Here is a 14,815-nt window from a genome sequence, read left to right on the forward strand (position 1 = left end):
TTTCGCCGCTTCTGAGCATGCGCTTGACGTCATTTGGAGCGCCTGCGCATGCGCAAGCGGAGAAACCCGGAAGTAACGCGATCCGTTACTTCCGGGTTGCTGCGGAGTGCAACTCGAATGTGCTCAACCCGAAGCGCATTCAACCCGAGGTATGACTGTATTAAAAACACAATAAATAAAAAAATCAAACATTGAAAACTTCCCTGCTTTCAGATGGCTGCTTTCAGATGTCTTCTAAAAGTCAGATACAGTGGTACCTCGGGTTAAGAACTTAATTCGTTCTGGAGGTCTGTTCTTAACCTGAAACTGTTCTTAACCTGAAGCACCATTTTAGCTATGGGGCCTCCCACTGCTGCCGCACCGCCAGAGCACTATTTCTGTTCCCATCCTGAAGCAAAGTTCTTAACCTGAAGCACTATTTCTGGGTTAGCGGAGTCTGTAACCTGAAGCGTCTGTAACCTGAAGCGTATGTAACCCGAGGTACCACTGTCGTTGTTTATTTCTTTGACATTTGATGGGAGGGCGTTCCACAGGGCAGGTGCCACCAGCGAGAAGGCCTTCTGCCTGGTTCCCTGTAACTTCGCTTGTCTGGGCTGGAGAATGGGGGTGGAGCCAATGTAGGTCTTTCAAGATGCAGAAATATGCAGCTGTCTCATACGGGGATCAAACCCGCAACCTTGATGTTATCAGCACCATGCTCTAACCAACTGGATGATGATGCTATATATTTTTTTTATACCTCACTTTTTCCCCTGACAGGGACACAAGGCATCTTACAGATCAGATCAGAACAGCTAAAAACACTGAAAGGTAACAACCATTTAAAAACTACTAAACATTAATAGAATTAAAACTATCTATCTATCTAAGATCTATTAAGAACATACCAGTAATTACAAGAAAACCAGAATAGCATCAGCCCTTTCATTAAGAACCCAGCCAGGTGGGTGGAGTATAAATAATAATAATAATAATAATAATAATAATAATAATAATAATTGCAGTGGGTTGGACTAGATGATCCTCAGGGTCCCTTCCAATTCTATAATTCTATGATTCTCTTCCCCACTATCATTGCATCAATGGCTTGTTGCAGAATAAACCACTGAAAAGCAAAACAAAACAAGACACAGGCTCATGCAATAACCATTTCCTGCTTTGTAACCGCAAAACGTGCAGTCTGATCCATTACCTCCCTTTTCATAATGAATATTGAGCTTTGCACATGATAACAGGTTCTAAAATCCCTAGGAGCAGCTGATTTTGCGGGGACGGTGTCAGAGCAAGCGTTCCGTACTGCAACGTCAAAGGACACTCACGGCTGTATCTGCACGCTTGCAAACAGGTAGACCTGCCTCTGCAAACTGTCCTAGATAGGGAAAAAAGCCTGCAAATGAGACGAAAGAGAAGAATGTTCCTGCGCAGGCAAACATCTCATAACGCTGGGCTGCTTTAGACAGGTAATTACAAGGCAGATCATCAGGCACCGTGCAGATTGACTAAAGCTTGCTTGAGCATATGGTTGGACCTGTGGGAAACAAGGAGGAGAGCGCAGACGAGGCAGCCAGCCAGCTGAATGAGTTTCGCCTGCGCAGAGCACAGAATTCAGCAGCGGCTCCCTGTAACACAGCAAAGCGCGACACACGTACAAGCACAGCCGCTCAGTCCCAGTTGCGGGAACAAGCATCAAATGCTTCTCACAAGCGCAAGAGGGGAGCTTATCGTGTTGCGCCCTTAGGAAAACAATCGGAGCCAAGGATCTGCGCAAAGTTTGCTTGTGTTCCGGAAATGGCATGATGTGAAACAGGATTGAAATCATCATCATAATTTTATTTCTGTGCCACCTTTCCTTAGTTAAAACAATGCTCAAGGTGGCTTACAACATGACAAGATTTACATAAAATAAAAAAATTCCTTCCAGTAGCACCTTAGAAACCAACTACTGTATTTTTGCTCTATAAGACTCACTTTTTCCTTCCTAAAAAGTAAGGGGAAATGTATGTGCATCTTATGGAGTGAATGCAGGCTGCGCAGCTGTCCCAGAAGCCAGAACAGCAAGAGGGATTGCTGCTTTCACTGCACAGCGATCCCTCTTGCTGTTCTGGCTTCTGAGATTCAGAATATTTTTTTTCCTGTTTTCCTCCTCCAAAAACTAGGTGCGTCTTGTGGTCTGGTGCGTCTTATAGAGCGAAAAATACGGTAATTTTGTTATTGGTATCTGAAGAAGTGTACATGCACACGAAAGCTCATACTAATAACAAACTTAGCTGGTCTCTAAGGTGCTGCTGTTGTTGCTGTTTAGTTGTTTAGTCGTGTCTGACTCTTCGTGACCCCCTGGACCTGAGCACGCCAGGCACTCCTGTCTTCCACTGTCCCGCACTTTGGTCAAACTCATGCTGGTAGCTTCGAGAACACTGTCCCACCATCTCATCCTCTGTCGTCCCCTTCTCCTTGTGCCCTCCATCTTTCCCAACATCGGGGTCTTTTCCAGGGAGTCTTCTCTTCTCATGAGGTGGCCAAAGTCTTGGAGCCCCAGCTTCAGGATCTGTCCTTCCAGTGAGCACTCAGGGCTGGTTTCCTTCAGAATGGAGAGGTTTGATCTTCTTGCAGTCCATGGGACTCTCAAGAGTCTCCTCCAGCACCAGAATTCAAAAGCATCCATTCTTCGGCGATCAGCCTTCTTTATGGTCCAGCTCTCACTTCCATACATCACTACTGGGAAAACCATGGCTTTAACTATACGGACCTTTGTTGGCAAGGTGATTTTCTAAGGTGCTACTGGAAGGAATTTTTAAATTTTGTTTTGACTATGGCAGACCAACATGGCTATCTACCTGTAACAAGATTTAAATAATCACCAACATAACAAAAGTCAGAAACAATAAATAAAACAAGTCAAAAAGTACACGAGCAAATGGAAAAGAATTTCAGTCCTGCTGGGAAATGCTGTTTAAGATAACACATTGTTTCTGCTACTTGTCGACTTGCAGTTTTAGGGGAGAATAATCTCCTGATGATAACCAGGAGATTATTCTTCCCATAAACTGCAAGTCGACAAGTAGCAGAAACCATGCATGATCAGCAGGAGAGCACTCCCTTTGAACAGCCTTGTCTTGACACTGGTTGTTGTTGTTGTTGTTTAGTCATTCAGTCGTGTCCCACTCTTTGTGACCCCCTGGACCAGAGCACGCCAGGCACTCCTGTCTTTCACTGCCACCCGCAGTTTGGTCAGATTCATGTTTGTAGCTTCAAGAACACTGTCTAACTATCTCGTCCTCTGTCGTCCCCTTCTCCTTGTGCCCTCCATCTTTTCCAGCATCAGGGTCTTTTCCAGGGAGTCTTCTCTTCTCATGAGGTGGCCAAAGTATTGGAGCCTCAGCTTCACGATCTGTCCTTCCAGTGAGCACTCAGGGCTGTTTTCCTTCAGAATGGAGAGGTTTGATCTTCTTGCAGTCCATGGGACTCTCAAGAGTCTCCTCCAGCACCAGAATTCAAAAGCGTCAATTCTTCGGCGATCAGCCTTCTTTATGGTCCAACTCTCACTTCCATACATCACTACTGGGAAAACCATAGCTTTTACAATACGGACCTTTGTTGACACTGGTAGGTCAAAATAATGGCTGGGTGTCAGACAAACTCCATCCGTTCCAACGCTATCATTCTATTGTTCAGGGTGGGGGAGACACCCCCAAGGAACATGTGACTAGAGCCCTGCCCCTTCTCCATAATCATGTCACCGAGGAAGGAAAAAACATAGAACTGTAGAGCTGGATTGGACCCCAAGTGCAAGGGACCCTTTGCAATGAAGGAACCACACCTGAACTGCGTATTGATTTATTTAATACATTTTATATACCACTTGATTGTTAAAAACACACCCACCCTTGAAGCCACTTGCAAAAAGAATAAAACAAGAATCTTATTTCGTAAAAGCATTCAAAACATTCAGAGGAAAAACGAAGCCAGCAATGAACTTGAAAAACACACCAGCATTCTAGAAAAGACCCTGATGTTGGGAAAGATGGAGGGCGCAAGGAGAAGGGGACGACAGAGGACGAGATGGTGGGACAGTGTTCTCTAAGCTACCAGCATGAGTTTGACCAAACTGCGGGAGGCGGTGGAAGACAGGAGTGCCTGGCGTGCTCTGGTCCAGGGGGTCACGAAGAGGCGGACACGACTAAACGACTCAACAACAACAACATTAACCCCGTGGTGTGATCCTGAGCAGTTCTAATTAGAGTAGAGCTAAGATTTCTCTTTAAAACATTTTATTTTCTTATCCAAAGCTTGGTATTGACATCCAACCGAAAGCTGGAGAAAGGTGCAAATTGCATGAAAATGCTTCCCACTCCCCTTTTCTTTTCTGTTGCATGTCCCATAGACCTGCCGGTGGCAGCAACTCCTGGCTACCGCTGGGCCCCTTTTTGTTTTTTACCCATCACACTTCAGAGGAAAGGAAGGAAGCATTGGCCTCACTGCCTTCACTGCGCTCTTTTCAGCACCTGCTTAAAAAGTGTGCTTCCTCCTCGAGAGGTCTGGAGGGTGGCCACACGAGAGCAGGGCCTTCTCTGCAGTGGCTCCCCGTCTGTGGAATGCTCTCCCCAGGGAATTCCGCCTGGTGCCTTCATTATACACCTTTAGGTGCCAGGCAAAAACGTTCCTTTTTAACCAGGCCTTTGGCTGATCTGATTGGCATCCTATGACCTTTTAAAATGAGGCTCTTTTCTTGGAGCGTGTTATTGGGTTGTTGTTTTTATTCTGATTATATATGTTGTGTTTTTTTTCTTCTGTGAACTGCCCTGTGATCTCTGGGAATAGAGCAGTATAGAAATTTAAATAAATAAATAAATAAATAAATAAAATAAAATAAAAGCAGTCTTGTCTCAACAAGCTTACCCAGTTGCTTAGAAAGTTGAGGTGATTTTAATCTGTTTTAGTATTTTGACTTTGGCTAGAAATATGATTATGATGGTTGTCTATCGGCTACTTTTAAAATGAGGCTGCATTTTAACCTGTATTTTAAACTGTATTTTAAATTGGTGTTTTTCTTCTTCACCCTATTATGTTTTTACTGTGATTTTATTGGTGTTAGCCGCCCTAAGCCCAGCTCTGTCCGGGGAGGGTGGGGTATAGAATAACATTTATTATTATTATTATTATTATTATTATTATTATTATTATTATTATTAATTTCCCCCCTGATTCCACTGTTTTTTCTTTTGTAAACTGCTTTGAGTTTTTGTTATTGTTGTTGTTGTTTTTACAACAAGCAGTATAAAATTTTCATGAAATAAGTAATAAGAACAATGAGAACCTTCTGGGTCAGGGCAAAGGCCCCTCTAGTCCGGCATCCTCTGCTCACAGTGACCCCAGTGGAAAACCCACAAGTAGGATTCGAACACAGGAGCAATTCCCCCCTGCTGTGCTTTCCACCAATGAGCATTCAGAAGCACCACTGCCTGTGGAGGCGGAACAAAGCCTAGGACCCACGTACCTACGGGACCGCCTCTCCTGGTATACCCCGCGGAGGACCTTAAAATCCACAAATGACAACATTTTGGAGGTCACAAGGTGGTTAGATTGGTCTCAACTAGGGCCAGGGCCTTTTCAGCCCTGGCCCCGACTTGGTGGAACGCTCTGTCCCAAGAGACTAGGGCCCTGCAGGACTTGACATCTTTCCGCAGAGCCTGCAAGACGGAGCTGTTCCTCCTGGCCTTTGGTTTGGACTCAGTCTGACCCTTATGTTCCCCTCCCCTTATGGTCTTGATCTGTTGGCTACTTTTAAAATGAGGCTGCATTTTAAATTGCATTCTAACCCGTATTTTAAATGTTTTCCCCCCCCTTTCCTATTATATCTTATTGTAATTTTACTGGTGTTAGCCGCCCTGAGCCTGGTTCTGGCTGGGAAGGGCAGGGTGTAAATAAATAAATAAAATTATTATTATTATCACTATCACTATTACTATTCTCATTTGGAGCTAAGAGTCATGGATGGCTCTCTGCTCTTCCATGAATTTCTCCATCCCCTTGATCGCTGGGGCGGCAGCAAGGCCTCGTAGCCGCTGCTCCCCTCGGAGGGGCAGGGCTCGGATTTGGCTCCCCTGCTCTTCCCAGCCCCGCCACCTGTCAGGCGTCTAAATATAGGCACCCGGCTGGCAAATTATTGTGTTTTATTGGCAGGCTAGGGCCTGCCCTGCTCAGATTTCCTCTGGAAAACAGGGACGCAAACAGCCTGCGAATTGTCTGTCCCGTGCCAGCGTCCTGGCCACAAGAGAAGCAGCTGGCTGCCGGAGGGAGGGGGGGGGCAGAGAGAAAGCAAAAAATAGCTGCCCCCACCATGCAGGGGGCTTTCAGCATCCTGGCCAGCTCCCAAAATTTCCATGGAACAAGCCCAGGCTGGTTCCAGGCATGGAAGGGAGACGGCAGCACCTGTCGTGGGAAGAGAGCTTTTGTCCCCGAGGCGGTTGCCAAGTATTGTGCATAAGGGTTTTCTTTTCCGTGGGGGTCTGGCGGCGGCTGTGAGCTCCTGGAAGCAGGTTTGCCATCGTCAAGGCCAGCCTGGGGGTGTGTTTTTGGGGGTTGGGAACTGCCGGGGTGCACAAAGGTCCAACCAGCACCTTCCTAGCACTCTCTCTCTCTCTCTCTCTCTCTCTCTCAAGGTAAAGGTAAAGGGACCCCTGACCATTAGGTCCAGTCGTGGCCGACTCTGGGGTTGCGGCGCTCATCTCGCTTTCTTGGCTGAGGGGAGCCGGCGTACAGCTTCCGGGTCATGTGGCCAGCAGGACTAAGCCGCTTCTGGCGAACCAGAGCAGCGCACGGAAACTCCGTTTACCTTCCTGCCAGAGCGGTACCTATTTATCTACTTGTACTGGTGTGCTTTCGAACTGCTAGGTAGGCAGGAGCAGGGACCGAGCAACGGGAGCTCACCCCGTCGCATTCGAACCGCCGACCTTCTGATCGGCAAGCCCTGGGCTCTGTGGTTTAACCCACAGCACAACCCGCGTCCCTCTCCCTCTCTCTCTCTCTCTCTCTCTCTCTCTATATATATATATATATCCACACACACACACATCTAGATAGACAAGATCCATTTATAGCAGACCCTCCAAGTGCCCCTATTTTCCTTGGAAATCCCTGATTTAGAGAAGCCGTCCCGGTTTCTGATTTGATCCCGGAATGTCCCACTTTTCCTTTGTTGTCTCTGGGTTATTTGTGGGGCATAGGAATTCATTCATTTTTATTAGTTTGTTCAAAATATAGTCCGGCCCCCCCCACAAGGTCTGAGGGACAGTGGATAGGCCCACTGCTGAAAAAGGTTTCTGACCCCTGTTCTATAACACTGTCCTGCCATCTCGTCCTCCGTCGTCCCCTTCTCCTTGTGCCCTCCATCTTTCCCAACATCAGGGTCTTTTCCAGGGAGTCTTCTCTTCTCATGAGGTGGCCAAAGTCTTGGAGCCTCAGCTTCAGGATCTGTCCTTCCAGGGAGCACTCAGGGCTGATTTCCTTAAGAATGGATGCGTTTGATCTTCTTGCAGTCCATGGGACTCTCCAGAGCCTCTTCCAGCACCAGAATTCAAAAGCATCCATTCTTTGGCGATCAGCCTTCTTTATGGTCCAGCTCTCACTTCCATACATCACTACTGGGAAAACCAGAGCTTTAACTATATGGACCTTTGTTGGCAAGGTGATGTCTCTGCTTTTTAAAATGCTGTCTTCCTTGCCGTGGTGAAGGGGCTTGAATAACTCAGAAAAGCTATGAACTATGCCGTGCAGGGCCACCCAAGATGGACGGGTCATAGTGGAGAGTTTTGACCAAACGTGATCCACCTGGAGGAGGAACCGGCAAGCCACTCCAGTATCCCTGCCAAGAAAACTCCATGGACAAAGACAACTGGGATAATGGAATGTGGCTAATAATACTGTTAATAGTGGTTTTATTTATATGCTGGCCATTTGACTGGGTTTCCCCAGCCACTCTGGACAGTTCCCAACAAAATATTAAAAACACAATAAAACTTCGAACGTTTTAAAAAAACTTCTCTCTGCAGGGCTGCCATCTTCTAAAAGTAAAATAGTTGTTTGTTTCCTTGACATCTGACGGGAGGCTGTTTGCCGGGACGCAGAATTTGGGCGCCTGTGGAACCGCAAGACGAAGCCACCCAGATCACTGTACCCTCTGCTCTTTTGGACAAGGTGCATGGAAGCAGACTCTGCTTGCAGCTGCGTGACATTTGGCGATGGGCGAGCACACGTTGCTCTTTGCTGCGAAATAGTTGACAAGGTTCGGCCTGAGAAAGGGCTGCATTTTAGCAGCTGCAGTCCTGCAAATGGCACAGGCAGCATCAGTCAGGAGAATGCAGCTGTTCTCTGCACCTGTGAGTCGCTTCTGGTCAGGTTTCAAGGCTGCAGGGAGAACCACTGAGCCTCTTGGACTTGCCGATCAGAAGGTCAGCTGTTTGAATCCCAGCAACGGGCTGAGCTCCCATTGCTCTGTCCCAGCTCCTGCCACTCTAGCAGTTCGAAAGCAGGCCAGTGCAAGTAGATAAATAGGTACCACTCCAGCGGGAAGGTAAATGGCATTTCCATGCGCTCTGGTTTCCATCACGGTGTCCCGTTGTGCCAGAAACGGTTTAGTCCTGCTGGCCACATGACCTGGAAAGCTGTCTGTCTTTTTCTTTGGTGATCATGAAGATTCATGAACACGATCTTAACGGTGAGTCCCTAAGTGACTGTGGAGGCCAATTCTGAACCCACACGTCCTTCCACAGTGGGGACATTGGTTTCCAGGCAGGAGTCGACCACAGTGTGGATTTGACAAGCGTGCCTTCCTCTTAGCACGTTTCTCCCTTGTGTCCTGAGTTTGAGCATCTTCAAAGCCCATGACACCTTTGGTAAAGGCTATTCTCCAACTGCAGCGCTCACAGGCGAGTGTTTCCCAATTGTTAGTGTTTATACCAGTTTATTTTTTTAGATTTGCCTTGAGACAGTCTTTAAACCTCTTTTGTTGACCACCAGCGTTACGCTTTCCATTTTATAGTTCTGAATAGAGTAGTTGCTTTGGAAGACGATCATCAGGCACCCGTCTGCGGACAAATGCCGGCTCCCTCAGCCTGAAAGAGAGGTGAGTGTCGCAACCCCATTGTCATAGAATTATAGAATCATAGAATCATAGAGTTGGAAGAGACCACAAGGGCCATCGAGTCCAACCCCCTGCCAAGCAGGAAACACCATCAGAGCACTCCTGACATATGGTTGTCAAGCCTCTGCTTAAAGACCTCCAAAGAAGGAGACTCCACCACACTCCTTGGCAGCAAATTCCACTGTCAAACAGCTCTTACTGTCAGGAAGTTCTTCCGAATGTTTAGGTGGAATCTTCTTTCTTGTAGTTTGGATCCATTGCTCCGTGTCCGCTTCTCTGGAGCAGCAGAAAACAACCTTTGACGGTAAAGGTAAAGAGACCCCTGACCATTAGGTCCAGTCGTGACTGACTCTGGGGTTGCGGCGCTCATCTCGCTTTACTGGCCGAGGGAGCCGGCGTACACCTTCCGGGTCATGTGGCCAGCATGACTAAGCCGCTTCTGGTGAACCAGAGCAGCGCACGGAAACGCCGTTAACCTTCTGCTTCCATGGTTGGAGAAACCATTGCTTCTGAACCCCAGCTACTCGAAACTACGTATAGGAGGGGACTTTGCTCTTGTGCTTGAATCCTGTCCAGTTGGGGGACAGTCCATTGTCTTCTCACAGCGGCCAGCCACATGTCTCAGTGCAAAGGCTGCAAGCAGGGCCTGGGTACAAGAGCAGCCCTTTTCCCTGACTTGCAACTCAAACGGCCTGCATGGGCTGAGCTCTCCCCGACTTCCAGTTGTCTTCTGAGCCGGTTGCAGTTTCCCAAGGCATGCTTATGTGAGTTCATGAAGCACATGACAGTGGTCCGATCTCGATGTGACTAAGGCATGAATCACTTGGTCATTCCTCTCCAGGAAGGGTCATAGCAGGTGAGTCAGCCTAAGACATCCTTGCTACAGACGCTACCTCTGCATCCAGGTGTAGTTCTGGAGGACCCTGGAGGAAATACAGCATTATTAAAAGCCTTATGATTTCCCTCCTAGAGAAGTTATCATTTTGCCAGCAGAGAGGCCTTTGGAAACTAGGTTCAGACAAGGCAAACTGTATCTTAATTGCTGGTTCTAAATGTGTTCTGCTGTATTTTAATGGTTGTTTTAAACTGCAGTGGTACCTCAGTTCTCAAACTTCATCTGTTCCAGAAGTCCGTTCCAAAACCAAAGCGTTCCAAAACCAATGCACACTATCCCATAGAAAGTAATGCAAAACTGATTAATCAGTTCCATTTAAAAACAACCCCTAAAACAGCAATTTAACATGAATTTTACTATCTAAAAGGAGCATTGATCCATAAAATGAAAGCAATAAACAATGCACTGCAGTCACACAATCTATCAATCAATCAGTAGCTGAACTGGGTTCCACACAGTCACAAAAACAAAATGAAAAAGAGCTGTGAAACAAAAATGCAAAATAAATAGCAAAAACAGACAGCATAACACTCAAAATGGAAGTGTGGCACTCAAATTGGAAGCGTAACACTCCAAACGGAGCATGTTCGCCTTCCAAAAAAAGTTCGCAAACCGGAACACTTACTTCTGGGTTTGCAGTGTTTGGGTTCCAAGTTGTTTGAGTACCAAGGCATTTGAGAACCAAGGTACCGCTGTAGTTTGTCTTTAATTGCTCCCATTACACCAGTGTGGTGTAGTGGTTATAACGTTGGACTAGGAACTGGGAGAGACCTGGTTCAAATCCCTGCTCAGACATGAAGCTCATTGGGTGTGACTTTGGGCCAGCCACTGCCCCCCCCGCCTGAGCTACCCCACCCCTCCCTATCAGCACTGTGGGGTATTTAAAACACCACCTGCCGGCCCCAGAGCTTCCATTCCAGCTGTGTATATTTTTGGATACAGCATTTTTGGAGAGAGCGTGTATAGGTGAGGAGTCGCCTGTATTTGAAAATGGCCATCACGCCACCTTTCCGTCTCTCCTCTTCTGCAGGCTAAACATATCCAGCTCCTTCAACCGTTCCTCATCTGGCTTGGTTTCCAGACCCTTGATCACCTTGGTCACCCTCCTCTGCACCCCTCCAAGCTTGTCCATATCCTTCTCAAACTGTGGTGCCCACAACTGCAGGTGGCGATCTGGCAGACTGGTAGGTGCTGCAGTGCTAGGATGGAAGATTGCCCTAGGGGTTTTTTTAAGTTTTATTTTAAGTGACTCTCAATCTGAAAATAAACCTCGGAAAAAATGGCGGTCCAAAGTTCTGAAAATAAGATTAGGTTAACTATGCAAGCAAGGGATGCGGGTGGCACTGTGGGTTAAACCACAGAGCCCAGGGCTTGCCGATCGGAAGGTTGGCGGTTCGAATCCCCGCAACGGGGTGAGCTCCCGTTGCTTGGTCCCAGCTCCTGCCAACCTAGCAGTTCGAAAGCACACCAGTGCAAGTAGATAAATAGGTACCGCTCCGGCGGGAAGGTAAACGGCGTTTCCTTGCTCTGCTCTGGTTCACCAGAAGCGGCTTAGTCATGTTGGCCACATGACCCGGAAGCTGTACGCCGGCTCCCTTGGCTTATTGAGCGAGATGAGCGCCGCAACCCCAGAGTCGTCCGCGACTGGACCTAACAGTCAGGGGTCCCTTTACCTTTATTAACTATGCAAGGGCTTGGCCTTCTGGCTATTTCTCTTGCACAAGCTCCATTGACATGACTGGGAGCAGCTGTGTGATGGCATAGCTATTAAGGACCACTGCCGGGAAATGAGAGGCCTTCGTCTGTTTTGGACGGAGATAACGATTCATGAACGGCAGTCGATCACAGAGCAAGGCTCCTGCTCACTTGTCCGTTGTCCCAATGTCTCAACTCCCCTGGAGAAGAGCCACAGCGAGCTACAGTGTGATAAATGACTTTTGAGCATTTAAACAAACAGGCGCCAGATGTTCCCTTAATCAAATCTCCATTTTGCTGCTTTTAACTATGTTACAAATCAAGGTCCGGTTTCGGAGGCAGCAACAGATGCCTTGCGTGGCTCAGAGAGCGTGCAAAATCTCCTAGCCTCCCCAGAGTCCCATCTACCGGGAAATCCTCCTGGGCATGGTCTTCTTCCCTCTTCATCTTTTCTGAGAAGCTCGCACAGGAGAACATGCTGGGAGATGCTGTTGTTTTACGGAGGCCAATGGAGAGCTGCCCTCCCTTTGCTGGTTGACTCGGCTTCCCAGTGGGACCAGTCCAGGAAGTTTGGCTCACACTCTGCCCATGACATCAGCACACGATTGCCCACACAAGCACTGGTTCCTGATTGGCTGGGAGCACACTGACAACTAGATGGTGCCTCAGCAGCAGCAGCAGTCTGGCGAAGTAATGGCTGAAAACAGGCACACAGAAGAGTAATATTTCCCTTCACAGGTTTTTCAGGAAGTATTTCGGTGCCTCTGCAAACAAGACTCCCTGCCCCTGGAAAGCCAAAGTGGGGAGGGAGCAGAGCTCAGTGGAAGAGCAAGCAGAAGGTCCCAAGTCCAGCTCTCAGCATCTCCAGCCACGAGACAATGAGAAAATCCCAGGGGAATTAATCTGCACACAATGCAACCAATATCTGGAGTGCCTGGAGGCAGTTGGAGGATGGATGGTGGCTAACAGATTGAGGTTGAATCCTGACAAGACAGAAGTACTGTTTTTGGGGGACAGGAGGTGGGCGGGTGTGGAGGACTCCCTGGTCCTGAATGGGGCAACTTGCCCCTGAAGGACCAGGTGCGCAGCCTGGGAGTCATTCTGGAGTCACAGCTGTCCATGGAAGCGCAGGTCAGTTCTGTGTCCAGGGCAGCTGTTTATCAGCTCCATCTGGTACGCAGGCTGAGACCCTACCTGCCAGTGGACTGTCTTGCCAGAGTGGTGCATGCTCTGGTTATCTCCCGCTTGGACTACCGCAATGCGCTCTACGTGGGGCTACCTTTGAAGGTGACCAGGAAACTACAACTAATCCAGAATGCAGCAGCTAGACTGGTGACTGGGAGCAGCCGCCGAGACCACATAACACTGGTATACCTGAAGGAGCGTCTCCACCCCCATCATTCTGCTCGGACACTGAGGTCCAGCACCGAGGGCCTTCTGGCGGTTCCCTCCCTGCGAGAAGCCAAGTTGCAGGGAACCAGGCAGAGGGCCTTCTCGGTGGTGGTGCCCTCCCTGTGGAACGCCCTCCCACCAGATGTCAAAGAGAAGAACAACTACCAGACTTTTAGAAGACATCTAAAGGCAGCCCTGTTTAGGGAAGCTTTTAATGTTTGATGCATTACTGTGTTGGAAGCCGCCCAGAGTGGCTGGGGAAACCCAGCCAGATGTGTGGGTTATACATAATATATTATTATTATTATTATTATTATTATTATTATTATTATTATTACCAAAATACAGATCAAGCGAAAGTAGGACTGGTGTGTGAGATGGTTCTCTGAGCACCTGGCCATGGAACTTTCCATGCTGATGGGTTTTGGGAACCAAGAGAACCGTCTCGGTTTTGGTAACTCTGCAGACATCTGATCTGCCTCCAGACAGCACAGACTTGGCTGCTAGGAGATTTTTAATTAGCGAATAAAACCCCAGCTCCTTTTGACTTTGTTGGGCAGCACAGCTGTGCCTGACTTTATGGTGTTTGCAAAAGGGGGGGGGGGAGGAGAAGCATCATCAGCTGTTTGAGAGGCAATTGGCTGGCCTTGTGATTTAACACTAAAGGTTAGGGTTTACCAGGGAATCCACTCCTAAAGTCAATATTAAGGAGGAAATGGATCAGAATATCTAAAGGGCTGCCACATGGAGGATGGAGCAAGCTTGTTTTCTGCCGCTCCAGAATGGAGGACCCAAACCAAGAATTCACATTGCAAGAAAGGAGAATCTGACTTAAAACTTAGGGTGTGATGGTCTTTCAGTCCTTGTGGTGGTGGGGAGCGCCTGACCAGTGCTGAAGCAACACTCACGACTAGCTCAACACTCAAGATTACCAGCAGCAGCATCCCATGCTCTGTCCATGGTCCTGAATCTCCCCTTTATTTTCCTGCCTCTTGCTCTTTGGATCACTTGCTCGCTGGACTCTGGAAGGCTGCCTTACCTCTCTCCTCAGGTCAATGGCTATACTCCATGGGTATAGTCGGTGGTAAGCTAATCTCTATCCTCCACTCAGACAAGCAAGGGACGTGGTTAGAACTCACGGACACATTCCAGCCAGGTAACTTGGGTTGTGAAGCAGGGCCGGCGAGGGGGTGTGGCCTGGAGATAGAGGGCGTGGCCTGGGGAGAGTTTGGATGGCCATAGAGAGAGCACTGGAGGTCTGCATATGGCCCCTGGGTGTCAAGGAGCCAGCCAGCCAGCCAGTAAATCACACACTTCAACACTGGAGTTAACTCTTTATTAGCAGAACATGATCTTCACAGACTGGACAGAGTTTCAGGCCTCATGAGCACAGCAGCTTGTTGCCTTGCAGGTCCACGAAGCCAGTGGCTGAGATTAAAACTCCCTTCGTCCCCACAGCCGTCTAGGTCTCCTCCTTCCCAGGGCTTCTTCCAAGCAATCAGAGACTGAGCCTGTGTGCAGCCTGCCTTTGCTCCTCCCTTTTCATGCCTCTTCTGGTTCTGGGTGTCACAGGAAGAGGGGAGCCTGGTGCAGCAGCCTTCCCCAGCCTGGCTCACCTCTGCCTCTTAGCCTCCCTCTTCCTCTGCTTCAGCTTCCGGTTCTTGACTTCTCTCTGCCACAAACTCTCCCAGCTC

General features: G+C 48.2%; 1 long non-coding RNA gene across 1 annotated transcript in view; it reads left to right on the forward strand.

Annotated features, from left to right (window-relative positions):
* Positions 1–252: 252 nt before the first annotated feature.
* LOC310674053 overlaps positions 253–14,815 on the forward strand; it is a 220,604-nt gene continuing 206,041 nt past the window's right edge. Inside the window, exon 1 of the long non-coding RNA XR_014509361.1 lies at positions 253–491. This is a non-coding gene — a long non-coding RNA (uncharacterized lncRNA). The remainder of the gene's footprint in view (positions 492–14,815) is intronic.

The sequence above is a fragment of the Podarcis tiliguerta genome, assembly GCF_965153285.1.
Source record: "Podarcis tiliguerta genome assembly, chromosome: 3".
NCBI lineage: Eukaryota > Metazoa > Chordata > Lepidosauria > Squamata > Lacertidae > Podarcis > Podarcis tiliguerta.